Raw genomic sequence first — 23,872 nt, forward strand, 5'->3', positions numbered from 1 at the left:
GCAGGACATATGTAGTGCGAAGAGAGGATAACCGATGGTCGCTTAGGGTAACAAACAGGATTCCAAGGGAAGGAAAGCGCAGCAGGGGGCGGCAGAAAGTTAGGTGGGCGGATGAGGTTAAGAAGTTCGCGGGGGTCAAGTGGGTACAGCTTACACAGAACCGGGTTAAGTGGAGAAATATGGGAGAGGCCTTCGCCCTGCAGTGGGTATAGTCAGGCTGATGATGATGATAATGATGATGATGATGATGATGATCATCATCATCATAATATCATAATCCGCCTCCAAATCCGCTGAAGGGCGACGCCTTTTTCTTGAGCCCTCAAATGGTTTCTCTTCTTGGGCCTATAGGAACGCTGTACAAGAAAAAAATCCTTCCTTCGCCGCTCCATCCGTATGTCGGCCATCCTCAATCACATCTTTACTCCCTTGGCGTTTACACTTGTTATTGTCGCCGTCGTTCCAAACATCCCCTTTCCAGACACTGGCGCCTCCTTCTCCACGCGTAAACATTCAAATGCCCGAGCGGAGTAAACGGCCCGTTTTCTGTTCCGCATTGCCAGCGAATCCTGACACTTCTGGGCGTTGTACTGCGACTGCGAGACGCACGTAAACATGCCTTGCGCGGCACTGAAAAGAAAACGAGTTTGCAGACAAATAAAATGTCGAGTTGAATTTGTGTTTGGCGCCAGCGCTGCGCAACGGCGCTTCAACGAGCCCAGTAAAGCGTCGGGACACAATACACAGAAATTCCGCGCTGGTGGGCAATGCGCAGCAACGTTTGTTCAGCCGTTTACGACCGTCTCAATGCAATCTCGCGGCTGTTCTATTTTATGCTCAGGCGCCTTCTTTGTGCTCCCGATGTATTGGAAGACTGTTTTCGGGCGATTGCCGCTTATTTGTTGCTCATTTGTGTAATAACGGGCCGCGATTTGTTGAGAGCTCTAAATGTAAACTTTGACCTTACGTGTTCCTATGTAATTTCGCATCTTTTAGCCGTAGTTCTTTCTAGTGATAGCTGGGTAGAAGTGTCGCTCCGGGATAAATTGAAATGGTGTCGTATGTCTGAGCGGAAACACCACGTTCACCTTAGCTAGAGATGATGTTTACCATGCTGGGTGAGGTCTCTATAGGGTAATGTGAGTCAGGGTGCACCTGTGCTTTCCAGTGATCGTCCATATCTGGTAGTAGGCAGAACACAAACGTGCGACGAAGTCCATGGCTCTTGGCCGCATTTTCAAAAACATGAAATGATGAAGACGACCGTGTGTTGTACAATGTGCGTGTGCGTAAACGACATCAAACGATCAAAATTAACAGTACACCTGCGCCACAGTGCCTCTCATTGTATGCCTTCCGTAGCTCTGCCCATTATTTCTTTCTTAACGACGCGGTTGAGGTATCCTCTGAGGATAGACACAGTTACTGATCCTTTCGTGTTTTTGGAACAAATTATAGCTGTTGTTATTGCTGTTGTTGCGGGGCCGACAAAGCAGCCGCCACTATCACTTTCTACTATACGATGAGGGCGGAAAACCTATGATTGTTTATTTTTCTTCCCAAAGAGTACGTCGGCGAACTGCAAGCACGGAAATAGACAGGGCGATATCACTAAGTTCAGGCCGCGCTTTTATTCGACTTAAGTTTGAGAGAAGCGCGCAGAACAGCGCAACCGCATCCTTTTATCTCCTCAAGAGTCCAGTCAATTCTGCGGCTTTTCCCGACTGTATCGATGTTTGGTCGGCAGCAATATGCGCGCTTATTGTTGTGAAGTATGGATAGAAGAGTTCCCCCGGTTTTCGAATAAAACACGCGATGTTTAGACTGAAGAGGACTCCGTGACCATAGTTTGAAAGTGGTTGGAAATTCAGGCTATCTTTTCCGATCTGCTCTCACTAAAAACATGATTGGCGTCAGTGTCGTTAGCTTCCTAAAACGGTAGGTGGTAGCTCAATACATGTATTTCATTTCTCGGCCTCTTCTACAGCACAAACCTCCTTGTTCAGTGAATGTAGCTTTCACGTATATAGAACGCAGTGTCCTCTCGATAATGGCCGAAATTGATTTCTGTCGGCGTCCCTGAACTACTTAGCAATTAAAAATAAAGCTGTCTACTTTGATCAATGACATGAAGTAAAATACATATTCAAAGTTGGCTTGTGGTTCGAATTCACTATAATGTTAGCGGAATTTCATGATTACATGCGAATCAGGACTGTATATAATGCTCGTTTTCGCTTAGCGCGCTGAGTTGAGGAATAAGCGCTGAAGTCAGTACGTGGTGGGTGTAACAGCGATGAAAGGAAGAGGTGGTCTGATGGAATAGTACTGTCAGGGTGAAAAGAGCGATCCGCCTTTACAGTACATCCGTGTGCGCAGCACGACCACTAACCTGACCTAGTCTAAATAATGCCATGCCGTGTATATCTACACAAGTCCCGCAGAACGCATACATACATGCATGCTGCAACCGACAAGCAGCATGCCCCTCCCATGCGGGCCGAAAGGAAAAAATAAGAAATGAAAGGATAGAGAAAGAATACGAAGTGACCTTCCGCTGATAATTACGTGAAGGTTGATGACGCCTATCAGTTGGACACACAATTACAAGGCCTTTTAGTGTGCATCAAGAAAAACACAATCACTTGGAGATTGTAAAAGAAGAAGAAAAATTGATATACGCATTTTGGGAATGAGAAAAATAACAAAGCTCGGTCGTGGCGTGGTTCTGCTTGGTGTCACACAACGCCCCAGTGGAACATGACGGCGCCGCTGCCGGTCTGCGAGTGGCTATTGCTGCGCGGCTGATGCCTTGCGCGTTGCGATGAAAAAAGAAAAAAAAAAAAAAACTTTACGGCGTTCAGCTTTCGCGTCTGTTTTCTTTCCCTGAGTGCTTTTAGGTCGTAGAGGCACTTCGATAATTATGTGCGACCTTATCATACGGCTTGCATTGCGTTTTTCTCTTGTCTGAACCCAAATGTTCTGGCTGGCTGCTCAGCACCTCATAAATGAACGAATTCGATTATTCGTTAAAGATGGCAAGCTAGAAAAAGCATGGCAGTCCGTAGTACGATGTTATGCGTTAAACGTGGGTTGGCGATACTGCTTGTATATTTCAAATTGGCATTGATCGCCTTCCATTATTTCTTTGGTTTTGCCTTCGCCTTTTCATTTCAGTCCGGAGCACACGCACGCACACTTTCTAGCTGGCACACACACAAACGCTCGCACACTCACTCACTCAGTCACTTACTCAACGAGTCAGTCACTCATCTCACTCACTCATCTACTCTCACTCACTCACTATTTATTTATTTATTTATTTATTTTATTCTGTTTATTTACGAATACCACAAAAGCCCCATTGAAAGGGTATTATATGAGGGAGTGGTACATTCAGCAGATTAAATTTTCTATTGATGATCGGAATGAATCATATGGGTCGATGTCATCCTTGATAGCAACTAGCTGGTCATTCCAATCCTTGTTGACTTGACAAAGAAGGGTAATAAATGTGCAGATGTCCGGGCAGGGGGAGGGTAGACAACTTTCCCATGGTTTGTGCGGTCACAGATGCGATGGGTGGGGTTGATAATGAAGTTCAGGAAAGGATAGTAGTAAAATTTATGAAACACAGTCTAGTCATCTTTCGGCGGTTAGCTATGGTTGGCAAGTTAGCATTGCGTTTTAGTTCAGAGATACTAACGTTTATAAGAATAGGCTGAGAAAATGAATCGAACAGTGCGATTTTGTACTGCTTCTAGAGTAGCTGAAAAGTTATTGTGATGAGGGTCCCAGATGACGCAAGCGTACTCTAGTTTGGAGCAAATAAGTGTTAAATAAGGCAGGAATTTTACTGATGATTTAACTAACAACCGCCTACTAATCAACAATCGCTAACTAACTAACTAACACTCGCTAACTAACTAACTCAGCCCAGTTCAGTCGTTCAGTCGTGTCCGACTCTTCGTGACCCTATGGACCATATCACGCCAAGCTTTCCGGTCTCTCACTATCTTCCTAACATCACATAACTTCATCTGCAGCGCCTCGAGGATGCCATCTAACCATCGCGTTCGCTGCCTACCCCTTCTCCGGCGACCCTCAATCTTTCCCAACATCAAATCTTTCTCCAGCGACTCCTCTCTTCTCATCAGATGACCAAAGTAGCTGAGCTTTAACTTTAGAATTTGACCCTCCAATGAGCAGTCATAGTTTATGGTCGACAATATCGACTGATTTGATCTTCTGGCCGTCCAAGGAACTCTCAAGATTCTCCGCCAGAACCACAATTCAAGCGCGTCAATTCTTCGGCGGTCAGCCTTCTTCACAGTCCAACTCTCGCATCCATACATCCCAACTGGAAAGACCATAGCACGAGTAACTAACTAGCAATCGCTAAATAACAATCGCTAACTAACTAACTAACTAACTAACTCACTCACTCGAGCACGCACACACGGGCGCGGGCGCACGCACACATATGGCGTTCCGCCTAAACAGAACAGAACTGCAGAGGCAGTAAAGACTACTAAAATTGTTACACTGCGTGCTCCGAGTACCACATGCGCATTTGTTGAGAATTTCACACCTTGGAGAACTTTTAACTGCAATCGGCAACTTTCCGGACAACGGTGTCTGTACTCCGATGCAGAGAAAATGCAAGGGCGCCCGTAGAATCAGAATTCGTGAAACAGCCTCTGCAGTAATCAGGAGACTTCCTGTACACTGTATAAATACATGACTTGAACGAACCACGCACAACACTTTACCGTGAGAAGTACCAAGAGCATGAACTAATCATAGTTACCAGGTGCTGCAAAGTGTGCTACAATTCCATCTGACCAAAAAAGATGTTAAAGCAGCCGCAGTATCTTTTTTGGTCTGGGTTGGTTTGGTTTGGTTTGGTTTATAGAAACAAAAACTGATGTTGCTGCTGGTTATGATGAAACTAATCCCGAGCCAATTAAACATATATGCAAGTTACTAAAATATGTCCCTACACATATAAATAAGCTAATATTCGACGCTGGCGTCTTCCTTGACCAATTGAAGATAGCAAGGTTATTCCAATACACAAATCAGGAGACAGAAACACGTTTACAAGATATCGACCGATATCAATATTACCTTTTTATCGAAAGTCTTCGAGTGGGAAATTAATGACCGTGTAACAACGTTTTTAGAGAAATACAATGTTATATCTAGCTCGCAGTTTGGATTTCAAAAACGGAAGTCAACAGAACAAGCGCTACTTCACGTGAAGGGGAAAATCATACAAAGTATTTAAAGCAAGGCTTACACATTAGGACTGTTTCTAGACTTACGAAAGGAGCTTGACTTAGTAAATAATAGTATACTTCTCCGTAAATTAGAATCCTACAGAGTACGTGCCATGTTACTTCAACTAATAAAAGACTGTCTTGAAAAACGTTTTCAGTTTATACAGGTCAGTAATTATTCCTCCACGTGGTTAAACGTAACTAATTATATACCTCAAGGATCAGTATTGGGGCTTACCTTGTTCTTGTTATACATCAACGACATAGTAAAAATTGCTAGCTCTCCCGAAATAGTAATGTTTGCGGACGATACCAACGTATTCTTTTCCTCACGTAAAAAACGCGAACTCGAGGAAATCGCCAATAATTATCTTCAAAACCTTTCTCAATGGCTAAACGAAAACCGTCTACAACTAAACGGCTCTAAAACTACGTATATCATATTATATCCTCCAAATAAGCATAATGAACACGTGATGCGCTTATGTACAACACACATATGATTCAGCAAACATCTGAGTAGAAATTTCTAGGAGTTTGGTTTCAAGAGACTAACATGGACATATCATGTAGAGCACCTGGTCTCTGATATAGCCCGATCAATTGAATGTATTAGCAAAATTGCTACACTAATACCTCTTTGGCTAAAGAAAAACCTTATTATACTTTAATTTATTCAAATCGCGCCTACTGTTGTCTATTATGGAGCACTACTACTCAGCGTAACTACAACATACTACAAAAGCGAATGTTACCTATTTTGGAAAGTTATGTAGAAGATATGAATGAAGCCAGGAGATATGGATGAAGCCAGTCGATGATATTGGGATGCAGACCTAGACAACGTAACTTGTGTAATAATAGCACATGAGATACAGAATCAAAGGCGTTTTTAAAATCCAGAAATACACAATCAATTTGATATCCGTGGTCAAAAGGGGAAAACAGTCAAGCTGTCCCCACAGTTTTTAGTCCCGACTCCTCCTTGGTAAGAATAGAAAGAAACTTGAACTCAAGTAGCCGGGTGGTACAGGAAAAACCCATTCTAAAGCTATGCTCCCTTAGCAAAAAACAGGCACACTAAAAATGTACTTCAAACGCATTGTATTTATTTCGTATTAATTTCGCATTTTTTTGTCCCAATGCCATACAAATATGTTATAAATATACTAGGAGTACAACACTGCATATCTTAATATAAATATGTTTAAAATATGCTTTTCGCCTATTGAGCATATTTCTAACATACTGAAAATGTACTTTCTTCAGCTTGGCAGGGTTCACAAAATCTTGCACCAATAGACTGACAATGTACTTTGAAAGTATTACTAATGTACTTGACCTATTTTTCATGCTGGGAGAAAGTACCCTTGGAATGGATTAAAAATATATGAAAAATAGGATGCGCTCATATTTTTTGGAGCATTACAAATATGTTGCAGTTATATTTTCCAAACCAAGAAAAATATACTAATAATATACTAAAAGCATAAATTTATACCATTCTCGGAATGCACTAAAAATACATGAAAAATGTGATGCGCTCATATTTTTGATGCATTACAAAAATGTTGCAAAAATGCACCAAAAATATAGCTGCCAAATGCTGAAAATACGTCCGACATTTTGAAAACTAGCTACCGAGAAACATAAATGAAGGGCAATACCGACAAACACCTCAATGCGACATTTGTGTCCATTGTCATGACCCTTTTTCATGCTCCTTGGTTGACAGTTTTCAAAAGTCAATGTTACTTAAGCTAACTTACCGTTATTTCCGTCCGTATTTTACCCACCCAGTCTGAATATATGGGACACAACTTCCTTTATATCTTTATTTGAAGCATTTGAGTACAATGACCCACCGTGGTGGTGCTGTGGTTAGGGTGCAAGACTTCTGTGCCCGAGGATGTGGGATCGAATCCTGGCCGCAGCAGCAACTTTTTGATGGAGGTGGAAAGCAAGGCGCCTGAGTGCTGTGCAATGTCAGTGCACATTAAAGAACCCCAGGTGGTCGAAATTTCCAAAGCCCTTTACTATGGAGTCTTTCATAGTACTCGCAGCAAACAATTTCGGCCATATCATATCACACATTAAATCACAATACAGTCCATGGAAAAGAAATACGCCTATGCCACTCAATATCTATTTACAGAGTTTAATTTTCAAGAAACAGTGCTACAATACACCAATATATAGAGTAACAAAACACTGATCTCGTGCTAAACGAAAGCAAGTAGAAAGTCCGGACCGCAGATCTGGATAGGTTCCAAACTTTGGACGCAACGTGGACTGAAAAGGAAGAAAACAAGACACAAATTAAAGTAGGCTTTTTAACATTCCAATTAACAATCATATACTGCTACAAGAACTAGCTTTAGAAACCAGATGGTTCGTTCCTTCTTAACATGGTTATGAATGATGACAAAACAAAAGTAAAAAAGCTGAGCTGGAGTTGGAAACCGCAATGTCTGAAACGCCGTATTTGAAATGTAGACTATGGCAAAGCCACCAACCTGTAATGGAAACCACAATGGGGCATTCTGTTTTTTTATCTGATCCTGACATGAATATAATAGTTCCATTTTTCAGAATAAAGGAGTGCGGGTTAGAATCTTGGAAGCATATTTTTTTTTTTTTTTTTTATCAGAGAATGAGAAATGAAGCATACTTCCCATTTATGCATGAGGTTCCATAGCGTGCATCAAAGAAAGGACCGAACACGAGCGCTCGTGTTCTGTCCCTTCTTTAATGTGCACTATGGAACCTCATGTAGATTACCCACTAGCCCGAACCCTGACCCTTCCTGTTTATGATTCTTTACTTGCTTTCTTCAATGCACTCGCTGCATTGTTGAATTTGTGACGCAAAAAACTCTGGACCATAGAGTAAGGTAGGTGGGGAAATTTTGACATCGCATGAACTGAAGAGGAAGGAAACAAGACACAAATTAAAGCCCTCTTTTTAACATTTAAAACAATCAAATACTGTAACAAAATAATAAATACTGTAAGCTGTAACAAATATGGCAGCCCCTATTTACGCAAAATAAGTGAATAAAATTCTCAAATGCAGCCCGAATCTGGCCAGGTTAGATATACCAGTACCGCCCTTCTAAAAGCCGGTGTCATGATCACAGCTGACCGCATGCTTTCGTTGATTTATAAATGCAAGAATGGACAACTCTCGCAAAAAAAAAAAAAAAAGAAAAATGTGCCGCTTCTTAACATTCGCATGCACCATAGCTTATGCTACTCCGCACGTTCAGACGACAAGGACGGTCGACTCTGGCAAAAAAACAAGAAAAAAAAAATCTCCGCTTCTTAACGTCCGCCCTAATCCATACTAATTTACAAAGAAATTTTGTTTTTACACAGCAGCATTTATATAAAAAAAAAACACTGTTATATTACGAACTTCACTGCATGAACAGTTTGTCTTTTAGCGGTGTAGAAAATACAAAACCCAAGTTTTCAAACCCTTCCCTTTCCGCTTAATCTTGAGTGCATGCATTTGTGACTATAATACAAGCGAATTTGGAAGAAACAGCAAACGAAACAAGTAAAGCTTTGGTAACATACAATTGCATACCTCAAAATATCAGTACAGTTGAAATTTTCTGTGGAGCCAAGCTGCTCCAAACAGGTGCTCTACCATTAATTTTACCCACAGAAAACCTTTTGACCAAACTTGGGACATCTCAAATAAAATCCTGACTGACGGCTGGAGGTACAAACATTGCCATCAAAAATTATAATAAGCTTCATGTGTTGATACAACTGCCATGAAATGGGTGCTCCCACTCAATACGAAACCAAATGGCACTGTGAATGTTTTAACGGTGCCTGAAAGCCTGCAACTGCATTGCAGGTATAATAGGAATGGGATGTGCAAACTGAAAGGCTCAGCAATATAGACCACCAAGTTCAGTTTGATTCTTATACTATAAGTTCTCAATGGTTTTCTCACATGAATGCAAACTAGCGCCCATATTGTAAACGTGCCTCGACTCGACGCTCTACCACCAGTGCTTGGAGTGGAGAAAACAGCCACTCCTCCACTTCAGGGCCAATTAGGATTCATGAATCCAACTCGGCATTTCCTCTGACAAGTTCTCTCTCTACTCGAAGCAGCGCAAATGGCGTATGGGGATGAAATTAAGGCGTACTTTTAGCCCGAAAACTGTGTGCTAAAGTAGCACGCTTGGTTTTTCATGTTGAGTCAACAACCTTCGCAAGCAAGTTCAATGTTAAGAGCATAGTGGAACTTGTTTTGCGGGCTAGATGAAAAGGGTGGCTGTGAAAAACTACCAAAAATGCTTTTGCGCCTGGCAACAGTCGCTGCTGGTGACAGAGTTTTATTTCTTTGGTGTGAGATCTTCTCGCCCTTTGCTGCTTTGCCTTTTTTTTTTATTGCCATGCTTTGACAGACATCAAAATACATTTGAAAAAAAAAAAAAAAAGTAAAAGCCGGCACTTTCTATGAACATGGCTTTGGCCTTCAGAGGGCTCGGGGGCAAACGGTGAAAACCAGCATGCTGCTTCACAGTGCGTTTCAGCGCATACACACTGAATTCGGAGCCCTAACTGAAAATGTGCTTGAAGAGAATGCTTTCGCTGGCAGCGAATATCCTTCCGTAGGACAAGCACACCAATGCACTCCCTCGACAGTGCCGCGCGTCCGAAGACGCACTACGTACCCTCAGGTGACAGGCAAGCCATTGATGCGTGGGGTGCAGCACAGATGTCCGCACAGCCCTACCGCGCCTTCGGTGCACCCCAGCTTACTGCATGTGACATGCTGTTCCCCCACGACAAGTTTGCCGCCGTTCATCAGACAAGGCGAGCTATGGAAGGAGTGCGCCTCCCCCACAGCTCGAGTCCACCTGCAAGCAAGCTCACCATTAACCGTGAAATGCGCGCCTCAACTTTGCACTCAGTAGGCTCCGAAAAGTTGTTCACTTCATCGGCAACGACTTGAAATGTACCCACATCACGGACGCATAATGCGATAATCAATTACAGTACTGGTACCGGCGGCTGATCACAGTTATAAAAGCTCAGCACGGGCAGCAAGAGGCTACGGCCACACCTGTAAAACTATAACGTGCCAGATGTCCTGGGTCGCTGTCACTTTCAGCCAATGCTTTAGAGAAAGGTTTGGTGCATCCTCGTCATATCCACTTTCGTGAAGTTTGGTATACCGGTAGAACAAAGTCCACACAGCGAGCAAACAATGTGGTGTCCTCAGTGTTTACAAGTGCAGTGGTCGAGGAGCGGCGCCAAGGCAGCAGCACTGTGGACTAGAGATTCTTGAGAAAACTCGAGTTCTCTCTGCCACTGTTGGGAGTTATTCGAGTGGAGGTTGTTTTCTGAAACGAAAAACGGGCCTCGGGGGCCGCTTGGAGTAGAAGTTAGAGTGAAGGCGCAGTCGTGAATATGGCGGTAAGACTAACTGCCACATTCACGACATGCCTTCACTGCAACTTCTACTCCAGGCCGCTTGGAGCGGCAGATCTGTTTTTTTTTTCGTTTTTTTTGCCAGAGTCGACCATCCTTATAGTCTGAACGTGCGGCGTAGCATAAGCTTTGATAACTCTGATCAGCTGCCGGTACCAGTACTGTAATTGATCATCGCATTACACTTTTGTGGCATGGGCACATTTCAAGTCGTCACTGGTAAGCGAAAGTTTCGTGGCTTGCTTTGCGCGATGGCTTCCCCAGACGACGGTGGACTTGCAGGGGAGCAGTGTGTTACATGCAGTAAATTGGGGGAACTGGAGGTGCAAAGAAGCTGTGCGGACATCTGTGCTGCACCCCACGCATCAGTGCCTTGCCCATCGCAGTCGAAGAAGCGCATTCATTTACTCATCCTACAGAGCGATATTTGCAGCCAGCAAAGGGCATGGCTTTTCAAGCAGGTTTTCAATTATGGCTCCGAACTTGTCCGAAAGAGACTGGGCAATCAATGAACAGAAGGGTAAATGAACATCGGGCAGACACAGGCAAAAACCTCCCAAAAGCAGCTTCCCAGCATTTCAATCAGACGGGCCGTAAGGTTATTGAAATTTATTTATTTATTCTCCATGTTGGGCTTTAAATCTTCAAGGGACACAAAATATAGGGTGGCATATCTAATCCATAAATTTAGAAGATTGGAACCAACAGGAGCAAATATTGTTACGTGGAAACTATGTATTTACAGTATATTTACAACAGCCTCAACAAGCATAGCCGCAAGCAGCAACATGGAACCAGGCCCACTTTGTTGTCATCTCCTTGTCCCTTCCAAGAGGCAAGTGAAGGAAACACTTCGTTGTCGTTATCTTGCAACAATATCTTGAAAGGAGCATTAGTATTCCTTAAATATATTTCCTCTCTGCCACAACTAGTCATGACAACAATCCCATAAAGTGTAAATAGTACACTTTATTCATAGCATATGTACATACTCTGTATCCCCGCCCCCCCTCCTGTAATAGCAAAAGCTCCAAGTGTTTTTTCAAACATGTTCGTTTCTCATTACTTCTTACTTTGGTTCCCCCTTGAATCGTTTCAGATAATGCCATGCTTGGCAGGTATACAGTGAAAGCTCGTTAATTCGAAATTTTGGATAATTCGAAATAGTCATCGTGGTCCGGTCCGCAGTGCATAGAAGTCTATGCGCGTAACAGCTCGTTAATTCACTCAAAAATTGGCGCCGCCACCCATAATTCGAACTGCGCGCCGCCAAGCAGCGCTGTTAAAAACCATCGTTGGAAGCTTTCACGGCAGAACGATAGATGGCACAACCATCGGGGCGCCGCTAGGGTGCTGGAACAAGTACTAAACAGTCTTTCCTGCCGCGACTCCTTCGAGGAACGACGTTTTAGTGTTATCGACCACGGTTTCGTGTTGCATTTCGTGAGCCCTCGTTTTGCACGCCGCTTGTTGTGAGCTTGTGTCCGCGAGATGTGTTCGCGTGGGAAATACTGTGCCAAGACGGTGAAGGAGAAAGTGGCTATTTTACGCGAGGTGGATGAACGGAAGGCCAGCAAAGTGGAAATCGCGAAAAAGCACGGGATTCCACCAAGCACGTTGTCGACGTACGTCCGAAATAGGAAAACCATCGAGGATGCCTATGAAGCCGAAGATTTCGCCAGCAACAGAAAAAGGCTTCGGTTAGCCAAGTATCCGGAAATTGAGACCGCTGTGATCACGTGGGTGAAAGAAATGAGAAGCGCTGACATTCCACTGAGCGGCCCAATTGTCATGGCGAAGGCGGCCATGATAATTGCGCTTGAATGTGAAAGATTTTGTCGCCTCCGAAGGATGGTTTCACCGCTTTAGAGACAGACATAATCTTGTCTTCCGGGTGTTGTCTGGAAAAGCCAAAGAAGTGGATGCAGAAACTTGTGCCACGTGGCGAAGCGGTGCTCTGCAGCAGTACTTAGAAAGCTACTCGGCACATGATATATTCAATGCTGATGAGACGGCTTTGTTTTATAAGCTCCAGCCCGACAGAACAGTAACATTTAAAGGGGACAGCTGCGCTGGCGGCAAGCGAAGCAAAGAGCGGATTACTGTTCTGGTCGCCGCTAATATGACCGGGACGGAGAAGGTCCCTCTTTTTGTTGTCGGCAAGGCACATAAGCCTAGATGTTTCAAGAACATTAGGACGCTGCCGACGGAATACTCCGCCAACAGCACGGCGTGGATGACGGGCGAATTGTTTAAAAAATGGCTCTTGAAATTCGATCGGAGGATGGAGCTAGGGAAGCGTCAAGTTCTCCTCATTGTGGATAACTGCTCGGCACACAAAGTCGACGCCGAGCTGAAAGCCACAAGGCTCGTCTTTTTGCCCGCCAACACGACTGCGGCCTTGCAGCCGATGGATCAGGGGGTGATCAGAAACATCAACTGTTTCTATAGGCGCCACATGATCGAGCGCATGACTTTGTGCACTGGAAACCAGAAGACCAGCACCATCACATTGCTCACAGCAATGCACATGTTGGTGCGTGCATGGGAGCAGGTCACGCCGTCCACAATTGCAAACTGCTTCCACCACTGTGGCTTTGCTGCCGGAAGTATGAAAGAAAGTGGCGACGATGGGAGTCCGGAGCCTCTGCCTGCGGCTGTGCGTGCTGTGCTGCAGGACGTCAGTTTTGATGATTATGTTGGAGTAGACAGCGATGCAGCAGTGTGCGGTGCCCTAAGTGATGAGGACATTGTCGCTGAAATTGTTGGGGAGCAGTCTGTTCCAGAAGAGGCAGAAGACGAGGACGACGACGAGGAGCAAGAGCCCGTGCGTCCATCCGCGGCAGAAGTTATGGGAGCGCTGAATGTCGCGCGCCTTTTCTTCAGCTTTGAAGAGGGGGAAGAAGACTCCCTGCGTCGCATTCGCATGCTAGAAGACCGAGTGAGTACGGTAGCCCTCAGAGAGAAGAAGCAGAAGATGATAACAGACTTTTTTGCTAAATAAATGTTTTTCGTGCCCTCCGGGCATCAAACGCCTTCATTTTTGCTCACTTTCATTAGTTCGAATTTTGGTTAATTCGAACTGGCCTGGCGGCCCCGTGGAATTTGAATTAACGAGCTTTTACTGTAGTATACTCTGATTTGTTGTTATTTTAATTTTTTTGTCCTTCTCTCCCCTTTCCAAAACCTCTTGATAGCTGTTCCCATGCAGCTAGCTGTATTGCTTATCAGGTCCCTTTGGAATGCTTGTCCCTTTCAATGTATGAAGGAGCACTGAACAAGGGTAAAAGGGGTACAAGAATGCTGAATTGGGTGAGTTGGTGCGTTTGCATTTGTCCTTGTCTTCTTTGCGCTACGTTTCCTAAAATGTAAAAGGGGTACATCTCAGTTTGCAGGTCGAGCCAACGTTTCGACAAGTGGACTTGTCTTCGTCTGGGCAAAGCGATGATCAGTGGCAGGGGTTTAAATACGCTGTTGCTTCCAAAGAAGAAAAGCTGTGGAGGTGAAAGTGGGTGAGAATAAAGCAGGTGAAGGAGTGGGGAGGGGAAGATGGGTGAGAAGATGAGAAGAAAGTAGGTCATGGAGTGAACGAAAAAAACATCTTCAGTATGTATTTCTCAGCCTGGAACCAGGGATCCTGTGGCCAGCAAAAGAAGTAAAACAGCATACCAGGAAAAACTACAATACCGGGTAGATGATTAGTCACCACTTAAGAGAATCCCTTAAGTATATTCCCTATGCAATATAACTATTCGGGGAAACAATCCCACATAGCGTTAATTGTACAGTTTATTCACAACGCATGTACACTCTATTCCCTTCTGCAATAGCATAAGCTGTACATGCTTCTCCAAACACATTTCCCCCTTATCACTTGTTGCTTGAGTTTGTCCTCAAACTTTTTCTTTTGCATGTCATTTGTGGTTCACTGTGCAGTTATTATCCTGTGACTTTGTACTAACCTCCCCCCCCCCCCCCCCCCCCCACCACCACCACCACCAGCTTTGCAGAAAGTTTTAAGAATTGGCCCCCTTAGATATATTCCTTATCAGGGCCCTTTGCAAAGCCTGTCCCTCTTAAGTGGTGACAAATCATCTACCCGGTATTTTAGTTTTTCCTGGTATGCTGCTTTTACTTCTTTTGCAGGCCACCACAAGATCCCTGGTTCCAGGCTGAGAAATACATACTGAAGATTTATTTATTTTTTCACTGCATGACCTATTTCCTTCTCACCCATCCTCCCCTCCACACTCCTTCACCTACTTTCTTCTCACCCACTTTCCCCTCCTAATCTTTTCTTCTTCGAAAGCAAAAGAATATTTAAACCCTTGCCAGTGATAATCACTTTGCCCAGACGAAAACAAGTCCACTTGTCGAAACGTTGGCTCGACCTGTGAACTGAGGCGCACCCCTTTTACCCTTGTTCAGTACTTCTTCATACCGGGTAAACCATCTTCCTTTCGTTCTACCTGTCCCCTTTCAAGAAACACGTGTCAGCATCGAACCTGCTTTAGGTGCTGACAATCGTTTACTTTGCACATTAAATTTTCTTGCTGCTGCTGCTTTCCTTTTTTTTTTTTTTTTTTTCATGTGATGATGAAAGCACTGGTTCCATGCTCATAGAAATTCATACCCAAGGAAACATTCTTTCACTTCTCGCCCTGCTTCTTTCTTCCCCCCCCCCCCCTCCCCCCTCCCTAGATTGTCTTCTTCGGAAGCAAAACCGTATTTAAAACCTCCACCAGTAATTGTGCTGCCCAGACGAAGACAAGTCCCCTTGTCGAAATGTTGGCTCGGCTTGCTAACTGAGGCTCCCCCTCTACACTTGTTCAGTGCTCTTTCATCCTACAAGCGAATTCCCTACTTTGATCTAATAGATGTGCCACCTTCATGGTCCCAACAGCGCAACAAACATTGTTTAGACTTGATGTTAAATTCTTCTGTTCATAGTAAAACTGAAGGTGTATCTGGGATGATTAGATTTCTTACTGCTTAGACTGTGCAGCTCTGTCAGGTCAATTTTCAGTGCCCCAATGAGGCATTTACACTACCCAACTTGACACACAGTACTTTCTGAGAGAATCATGCTTAGCAACGGGTATAAAAAAATAATGCAGAATAGGTGCCTCTTATAAAGGGCTACAGGTTAACTTAATTTTCATTGCATCAGTTAATCAACACTTACAGGACAGCCAAAACACTCAGTACCTCCAGTATTTCCTGCTGCTGCACCAGCCATCCCAGAAGTATTGAAGACGTCAACAAGTTCTGGCAACTCTATAAAACAACAGAACATTACAGAAAGAAAACATGAGCAACACTGCACATTGGAGCTTCAGATGGGTGAAGTTTAAATTTCGCAAACTTATTTAGCTACCGACAGCACAGAGCAACACAAAGATGCTACTCAGCTAGAATTCATTTGCACTATGTCGTGCAGCAACCAACAATGCTACTGAGTAAAACTTATTTGCCTTTGTCTGGGCCTTAGAAAATAACCTTTTTTTTTTTTTTTTTTTTTCATTTGCTCCTGCACAAGGTCTGCAGACATAATCAGAAAGGTATCACTTGCAGAGTTTAGAAATCGTCCTCGAGGTGGCACCACAAAAGGCAGCTATGTATTGTACAACCAACGCCGATTGAGCTACCACTGCACAGCACCAACTATAAGATTGGAATGCAAGGAGGCAGTGTCCATATTCCAGTGTACATAAAGCAATACCTACAGGAAGAAGGTGTGCCTACATACGCACCCGCCAGCTGCTCAGTTAAATGGACTCACTTGCTCAAAATAATGCGCAATGGTCTCAACTGCCTCAGAGGAAACAGACAAAGCGAGCACTCAGATTAAAATATTCAAGGTGCATTCTGAATGAGTGAGCCCAAGAAAATTTGCACTTTTCTTTCTAGATGCAAGATTTCTGGTTCCCAATTCAACGAAAATGTTTGTACTCTAAAAAGGTAGTCGCATACAGCGCTAAGTCTGAACGACAAGCACTGTATCGCAACAGTGTTCAGATAACATTTTAGCGCACATTATTTGGATTACATAACTGGTATCAAAGCCTCCCTTGACCTTCACCCACTGGAAATTCCGACGGAAAATTGCACAACTTTGTCCTCATTGACCAAACTTGCTCTTAGAGTTGCCACTAGGCACTTCTTGTTGCCATTATAATTCAATGAGCGTTCAGCGTCTTCATGGTCACACTGATGCTTTCAACAGGTCCTTTTTTCCTAGACCAATTGCAGCATGGAATAAATTATCCGAATCAATAGCCTCCAAGCATGACATTTAAATTTACGGCTATACTTGCTGCCGATCTAAACGAACAACTACAATGGTTTCCTTTCTGTGCAATTTTTATTCTTTCGAGTTTGTGATTGTGGTCTATATTGCATTTGTTTTTGCTCTTATACTGCCATAGTCTGTTTTAGGAGTTTTTGAATTGTGCTCAGGTACAATTTATGGTATTCTTGTATTGCTGTTGTATTACTGCATTGTAGTGCCTGTTCTCGTTTTTCATTTCCTGACCGCTGATACATATGTTATCGATCCCCCCCCCAATGTAATACCCCACTTGGGGCCTTTAAGGGATAGAAAAGGATGATGATAATGATGATGAGACAGACTATTTGGCTGGCAGAAAATGTCTGCTCCTTTCCAGCTCTTCAACACAGTAAAGGTTATGTGAACGCATAACTTTTTCTATCACGCAAACAAGACAGGCAGTCTTGTGCTCGTGCCAATAACTTTGGCATGTAATTATGCGACATAGTACAGCTAGAAGCAATATAAGAGAGAACACAGGAGCACGTGGCCTCCACACTTTGCAAAGTGCTGCCACCGACATGTGATCAGAATCAGCAGTAAAGGCGCACGCAAAGTAAGCTTGGACGGCTCCTCTTTCCAAGGATGCCCTTTACATTATTTCTTTAAACAAAGAAATAAGTGGTCAATGGTACCATATACTCATGGATTGACCCATAATTTGATGAAGATTGGACACAGACATGGCATCCGGATTGTGTCCTGCGACATAAAACAGAGCCAAAGGCAAGTTTGCTCGAGTGAATAACCAGGAGTTTAAGTCTAGATGCCAAACTGCGCACCGGACAAGGTACTCCGATTGTATCGAGGGGATTGTCTACCAGATTCTCTTACATAGTAGGAAGCAATACACTGATTAAAACTTCCTGCTGGGCGAGTTGGTAGTTCATCTTGATGTAGGTTTTTTTTTTTTTTTTTTTTTTTTGCGCTAAGAAAAAAAAAATCGACATCAAGCAGTACATTGGAAAAACAGGAAGATTCATTAATGACAAAATTAGAGAGCACGCTGCAGCAATATCGGAGAAGTCAGACACCAACCTCGCAGTGCACTGCAGAGGCTGCTTTATTTGTATTTGCAAAGACCAAAAATGTCCAGCTGACCTTCACAATGTGAAGGTTTTGAGAAGGAATAAGGACAGGTTAACAAGGGAAATTTTCGAAGCACGTGCAATCAGGAGCTCGGAAGACCAGTGCGTTACCACGCCTTCAGTGGTACTGTTGAAAAAGGAATCAGATTACGCTTGTTGGCAGGATGTTAAAGATAAGGAATAAGTTAGCTGCAGAGGTAAAGTGAAGGGAGAAAAGATGCGCGGGTTCAGATCAATATAGTTGTCAGTGCAGCGTTGTCCTTGTGTCTGTGTGCGCTTCTTCGGTTTTGTTCCCCTGCTCTGCTGCCTCCTTCCAAGATGTTACACCAATTAGCTCAACATTCTACTCTATTATTGTTCAACTGAGTGATTTCATGTGAAAACCAAAGCCTTGAATGTACACGGCATTGCGCTCCACTGTTTAGGGTATTCAAAAGGCAATAGATAAGAAATGTATGTGACAGTCAAGCACAGCAAAACTGAACATGCCGCGCCTACATTTCTTGCCATCACTCCCTTGTGTTTCGCCCTGCAGCTCGGAAATTTCTTTCTTTCCCTACTTCTTGCTACGCTTTTCCGCTCTTTTACTTCTGAGTGAACTGCACCACCTTCCTTCCATATTCATAGCCACCTTTACTTTTTTATCCTATGCACTGCATTCTTTCCTTCACGGTTCTAAGGCTTATGTAAAGTTGGCTCCTTAGTGTTGGTGAGCCTGATGATAAAGCCATTAAAAAAGCAGCTTTGCATTTTTTTTTTTATATCTGCCCTTCGATTCTAAGTAGTGCGTGTGCAGTGATGTAATTTCAAGGGAAGTACATCCCCGTGGCCAGGTGCACTTTACGACAACTGATTGTTACCAAAAATGTTTTTACCATTTAGGCAAAAGATGTCACTTATGGAAGAGGAACTGGGACTTCAGTTTCATTTTACTATATCCGAGTTTACTATAGTGGGGTTCCACTGTATTAGCACTGCGCTGCGTGTTCGTTTATTGTTAGTTTCGCTGAGCTAAGACAGTGCACTCTTAGACAGGCCCTCCAATGGTTAACCGGCTTCAAGACATAGCAATAAATGAACCAGCTGTGAATGGACCCCTTTATAAGTCAAGCCAGAGCTTTGAAATCAATACTGGGTTGCAGGCAGTCACAAATTTGCAGTGATGGCAGATAGGACTGGGACAGGCATTGAAAAACATTCCTCATCATATGTCTAATTCTGCACATGCACCTGGCCAATCATTTAATGGGCCAGAGAGTGCCATGTAATGATTGATCACAGGCCTTTAATTGTGACACTCAATTGTACCGTGAAAATCCTTCCCCATTTACAAAAGTAATCATTAGCTGTAACATGACCTGTAGAAATTGACACAGAGAGCTGAGGCTGTGTGATCACTACATGCATAATATGATGCTGCATTCCCAGGCCATTAAAATTGCAAACAAGCCATTCATTTCTCCAGTAGACACAATATGAAAAATTTTTGACTGATTTTAACTCTTATTTATGTGGAGGATCATAATATTGCAAAAGTGTATTTAAATTGCCAATGACAATTTTTTATTCAATATGAGTTATGCATAGATAAGCCTTCTAACTACTTCAACATAGCCAAAAACATGTAGTTGCTTACCTTTTGATCTAATTCCAGCCTAAGATGCTGTCTCCCCCTTTCGTTTTCCTGGCTTCTATTATACAAAAAAGAAACACCATAATTTTTTTTTTTCAAAAATGAGGTTTAACTGCTTAAACACAAACAATTTAGAACTGATTCCTAGCTTTTAACAAGCAGCAGTCATTCATCAATAAGAGGCCTGGAGGAATGTAAGAGACTAATGGTATAATGAAGAATGCAATTTGAACATTATTTTCAATAGCAAGCTGTGGTACTTAAGAGAATAGTGAAAGCTTAGCATCAACACTAAGGCAACAGGTGATGCCACCAAGCTGCCCATTAAGGCTCAGAAAAGTAATTTATTTTGCCAATGTACTGCATGTTAAACTCGCTGAAATTGGTGTGCCAGACTTGCTGAATAACATAAAAAGCTTTCTGCTGAATAATTTGACAATCTACCAGCTCCAAGATGCTGTGGAGCTGGCCGATACACATGGGGTTCACGACCACCTTGTACAGGATTTCTGGCTCAAACAGGCTTCTGCAGCACACTGCTAACTCGAATAAGGAAGTTGCTACATGATGATCTTAAAACATATCTTAATGGCCTGCAGATCTATTTAATTTCTGACTCTGTCTCAGGGATTAGATTGCAAACGTAAGCATTTTATGCTGTTGTCAAAGAAGGAAAACAATACATTTTTACAGAAATCTAAAAAGCAATACAAAACATTTTCTCATTATGGCCTATAACACACGAATGGAAGGTACAGAAGACAGAAACCTTGCTGGTCTTCAGTCGATGGGCATCACCATATCCCTCCTCTTCCTCAAGCATTGCATTCAGTAATATTTCCAGATTGCTGCGCACAGCTAGGAAGAAGAAAGCCTATTAGCAGACATTCTCATACCCGTCTTTGCTTCACTCTATATTATGGCTTGTGAATGACATCACTTGCCTTAACATACAAATGGCACAGTTCAAAATTGAGCTCTTGCTCTGAAAAAGCAATGACTACGTTCATATTTGCTTTTACATATCGAACACCCTGGGCGGGGACACTTATATCCCCACCCACGGTGTCCGATATGCAAGAACAAAAATGTTGAAGCCGACATTCACCACTTGCTGTGGGACTGCCCAGCACTGAAATTGACACGAATCCGGCACTTGGCGATAGCTAGCCTACCAGCAAACAATCCTGCCTCATATATCACCTGGACGGAGGGACATCATGCTCACTCCTTCACTTCATAAAATCACCCAACCTTTTTCCATTAATTTAATCATTTCTTCATTCTTCATCTCATACCCTACTGATGCCCTTAGGCAGTAAATATCGTTAAAAAAGAAAAAAAAAAAAGAAAACAGACGGCACAAGCAGGCAATGTACTTTCCGGTTCTAACCAAAAAACATTGATAAACATTCGCCGGTAAAAAAAATTACGGCATCTGAAAAACCCAATAACGCCGGTCTTTGGTATCTAGGACCAGTTCTTGACGAAAAACTTTCCTCTTCCGTCCCTTCAGAGTACAGAAACAAGCATAAAGTATTTTAACCATGGCTCCACTTGTTTACGTCACTGCAAAATCCGGACACTGCGATATGTGCCAAAAGTCTTTCTGTGGTGTGACATCGTATTTTTTTCTCCCTTAATACCAACGTTGGGGAAAAAAAAAAAATTACTGCACTGTCGACATGTTGAGTACTACGTGCATGCCCCTTCTCCCCAAGGAGGGCCGTAAATATAAATAACCAAAGAACCTGGGAGACCCTGCACAGCTCTGACCCTGAGACCCAGCTGGGCGCGATCAACCTGACCGAAGAACAACGCGCACCAGCCAGCATCCGAGGCGAAGCGCCAGACGCGGGTGGAGGAGATACGCGAATCTATTCCTCCTTCTTGATAAACATGCATGCATACCGCCACAGCGAAATAGCAACGCTATCTGGCTCAATGCAAGGGCGCCAGTTCTACATCTTCAAAAAATACAATAACAGTCTGCATACTTACGGCTGAACTTGACAGCTTGCGCGACGAGCAGCTTTGATGAGCCAGTTGCCCGCCGTTTTTTATCCTCTCGGGCCAGGCAACGTTTATCCGATTGACCTTCTGTGAAGGGCCGCTGAACGTCGGCAAGGTTTTTGAGTTACGTTTGACGACTGCGTCGTGCCCCTGAATTACATTAACATACTCTACAGCAAAAGACTCATCGGGAAATTGGAACAGCGCGAACTTGAACAAGGTATCACATGTCACCAATGGATCCCAAAATGGCCTAATCGCACGTGTGTCGCACCCGCCACCTATAAGGAGTAAATAATGTTTCTGTCTCTTCTTTTAGTAGTAACTCACACCATTTAAATATAGCCCCTGTTATTCTATTTTAACGATCTTTTTCCTCATTTATTTTTTTTTTTCACTTATGACATCTTTTTACCATGTATACAAGCATGGCCTCCGAGATCAACGGTAATCTCGGAGGCCGTAATACAAGCAACTTTTTTTTTATATATTTATTTTTCAAATTTTATAGGCCTACACGACACATTTTTGTCTCGCTTGACATTGACACACACAATGTTCTTACACAGCTCCTTCTGCATCTGCTTTTGTGTCTGCTTAGGTTTTGTAACGCACCATAATGTGTACAGCTTCATACACAAAGGCGTAGCAATTTCATTATCAACTCCATTCTTATTTTATTTTTATTTTTTTGTCAATTAGCGGTCGCCGTCGTCAGACAAGTCGTACTGCATGTTGCTCCTTTTGCCCGGAAGTTAACGAAGAACTCGTCCGCAGCGTTATGAGGACGATTGTTCGAGAGGATAACAATTCGGCTTTCTCGCTGTCTCGGCATCATTTCACTAGAACTGCTAGCTGAGAGGCGCACACGACCACAAAACATCAGTACTCATGATGTATGTGCACCCCTCGAATGTATTCAGGAAAACAAAAGGGACGCAGGAGGTGTATACAGCTTCTTTCGGAAATGAAGGAAACCTGCCGCTGAATTTGGTCCAGTGATTTATTTGACGCCGAATAAAAGAAAGCGTATTGTAGACAAAGGAGTAAAATGTCTTCCCAAAACTCTCTCGACGAAACCTTTGCTTCTACAGATACTACTGCCCTTAATTCTCTGTTGAGAATATTATTACTGTAAGTTTCTTTTCTTTTTTTTTTTTTTTTTTTGTCTCATCTTGGCCTATTTTTATGTACTGGCGGTAAGCAGTACATTTTTAAGGCGTCTGCGCATGCAGACTTTGTCGGGCCTGGGGCGGGCCTAGTGGAAACGCAGGCCAGGTACGCGCCTGGTTCATGTGTGCATGGGCCAGGCCCAGTCCCGGGCTTGGAGTTATGGGCCCGGGCTGGGCTCGGCCTTTGAACGGTGGGCATGGGCCGGGCCCGGACCGGAAAATCAGGTGCAGTGCTCTAGTCATGGGGTCGAGCGTGTGTTAATGCTGGAAGCACGTAGAGCATGAAAGCTTGCAGCGCGAACCCAGGACCCTTTTTGCAAGAAATTTCTATAAGCCAGCCAGATATATCAACTGGGAATTAAGTTCTATAAACAAATTAGACCATGCAATTTACCATGGGCAGTATAACTATATATGGTCCTTGAAGAAAAAAACTATGGCAATTAGACCATAATCGTTCAGCGATTCATTTGTGCAAGTGCGTTACTGCAGGAAAGCCAAATTCAATTTCGAGCGACCCGGGAATTAATCTTGTGCCCTGAACGTCCGTTTCAACTTGGATACCGCGGCTGCGCTCATGTACCCATGCATGCATGTTCAACGGACAGTCCTTCACGCTCTTCAGCGTTTGAATTTTTATCCCGAGAATGAAAACGAGTGAATTAAAACGATGTAGGCCAAGGATTCTGTGGCTTAAAGGCTACTGTTGCAAGGTAGTTTTCACAAAATACAAAAGGCAGGTGGCGCATAGTACCACTTAATTTCAGTGGTATGTACATTTACGTTCATGATCTACACTATTCACCAGATAAGTGGCAGTTATCTATTTAATCACCACACCAACCACACCAAACCATAGATCCATAGAGTTAATCGACAAACACACACCGCTTT

At 43.3% G+C, this 23,872-nt stretch overlaps 1 protein-coding gene and 1 long non-coding RNA gene across 7 annotated transcripts in view; both read right to left on the reverse strand.

The window, feature by feature from the left end:
- The window catches only part of LOC146189842 (BAI1-associated protein 3-like), a 441,950-nt gene that overhangs the window by 346,598 nt on the left and 71,480 nt on the right, over positions 1–23,872 (reverse strand). The window lies entirely within an intron of this gene.
- LOC146189846 (uncharacterized) lies at positions 7,427–22,081 on the reverse strand. Of its 3 annotated transcripts, none has more exons than XR_014707689.1 (5): positions 21,795–22,079; positions 20,563–20,651; positions 19,797–19,851; positions 15,927–16,018; positions 7,427–7,574 (listed from the first exon to the last, which is right to left on the reverse strand). It is a non-coding gene; the product is annotated as an uncharacterized LOC146189846 (long non-coding RNA). The 3 variants fall into 3 exon arrangements; XR_014707688.1 differs by having other exon boundaries at positions 15,950–16,018; positions 21,795–22,078; XR_014707690.1 differs by lacking the exon at positions 7,427–7,574 and adding an exon at positions 9,973–10,167 and having other exon boundaries at positions 21,795–22,081.

Source organism: Amblyomma maculatum, chromosome 5, assembly GCF_055883805.1.
Source record: "Amblyomma maculatum isolate TAMU_Amacu chromosome 5, ASM5588380v1, whole genome shotgun sequence".
Lineage (NCBI taxonomy): Eukaryota > Metazoa > Arthropoda > Arachnida > Ixodida > Ixodidae > Amblyomma > Amblyomma maculatum.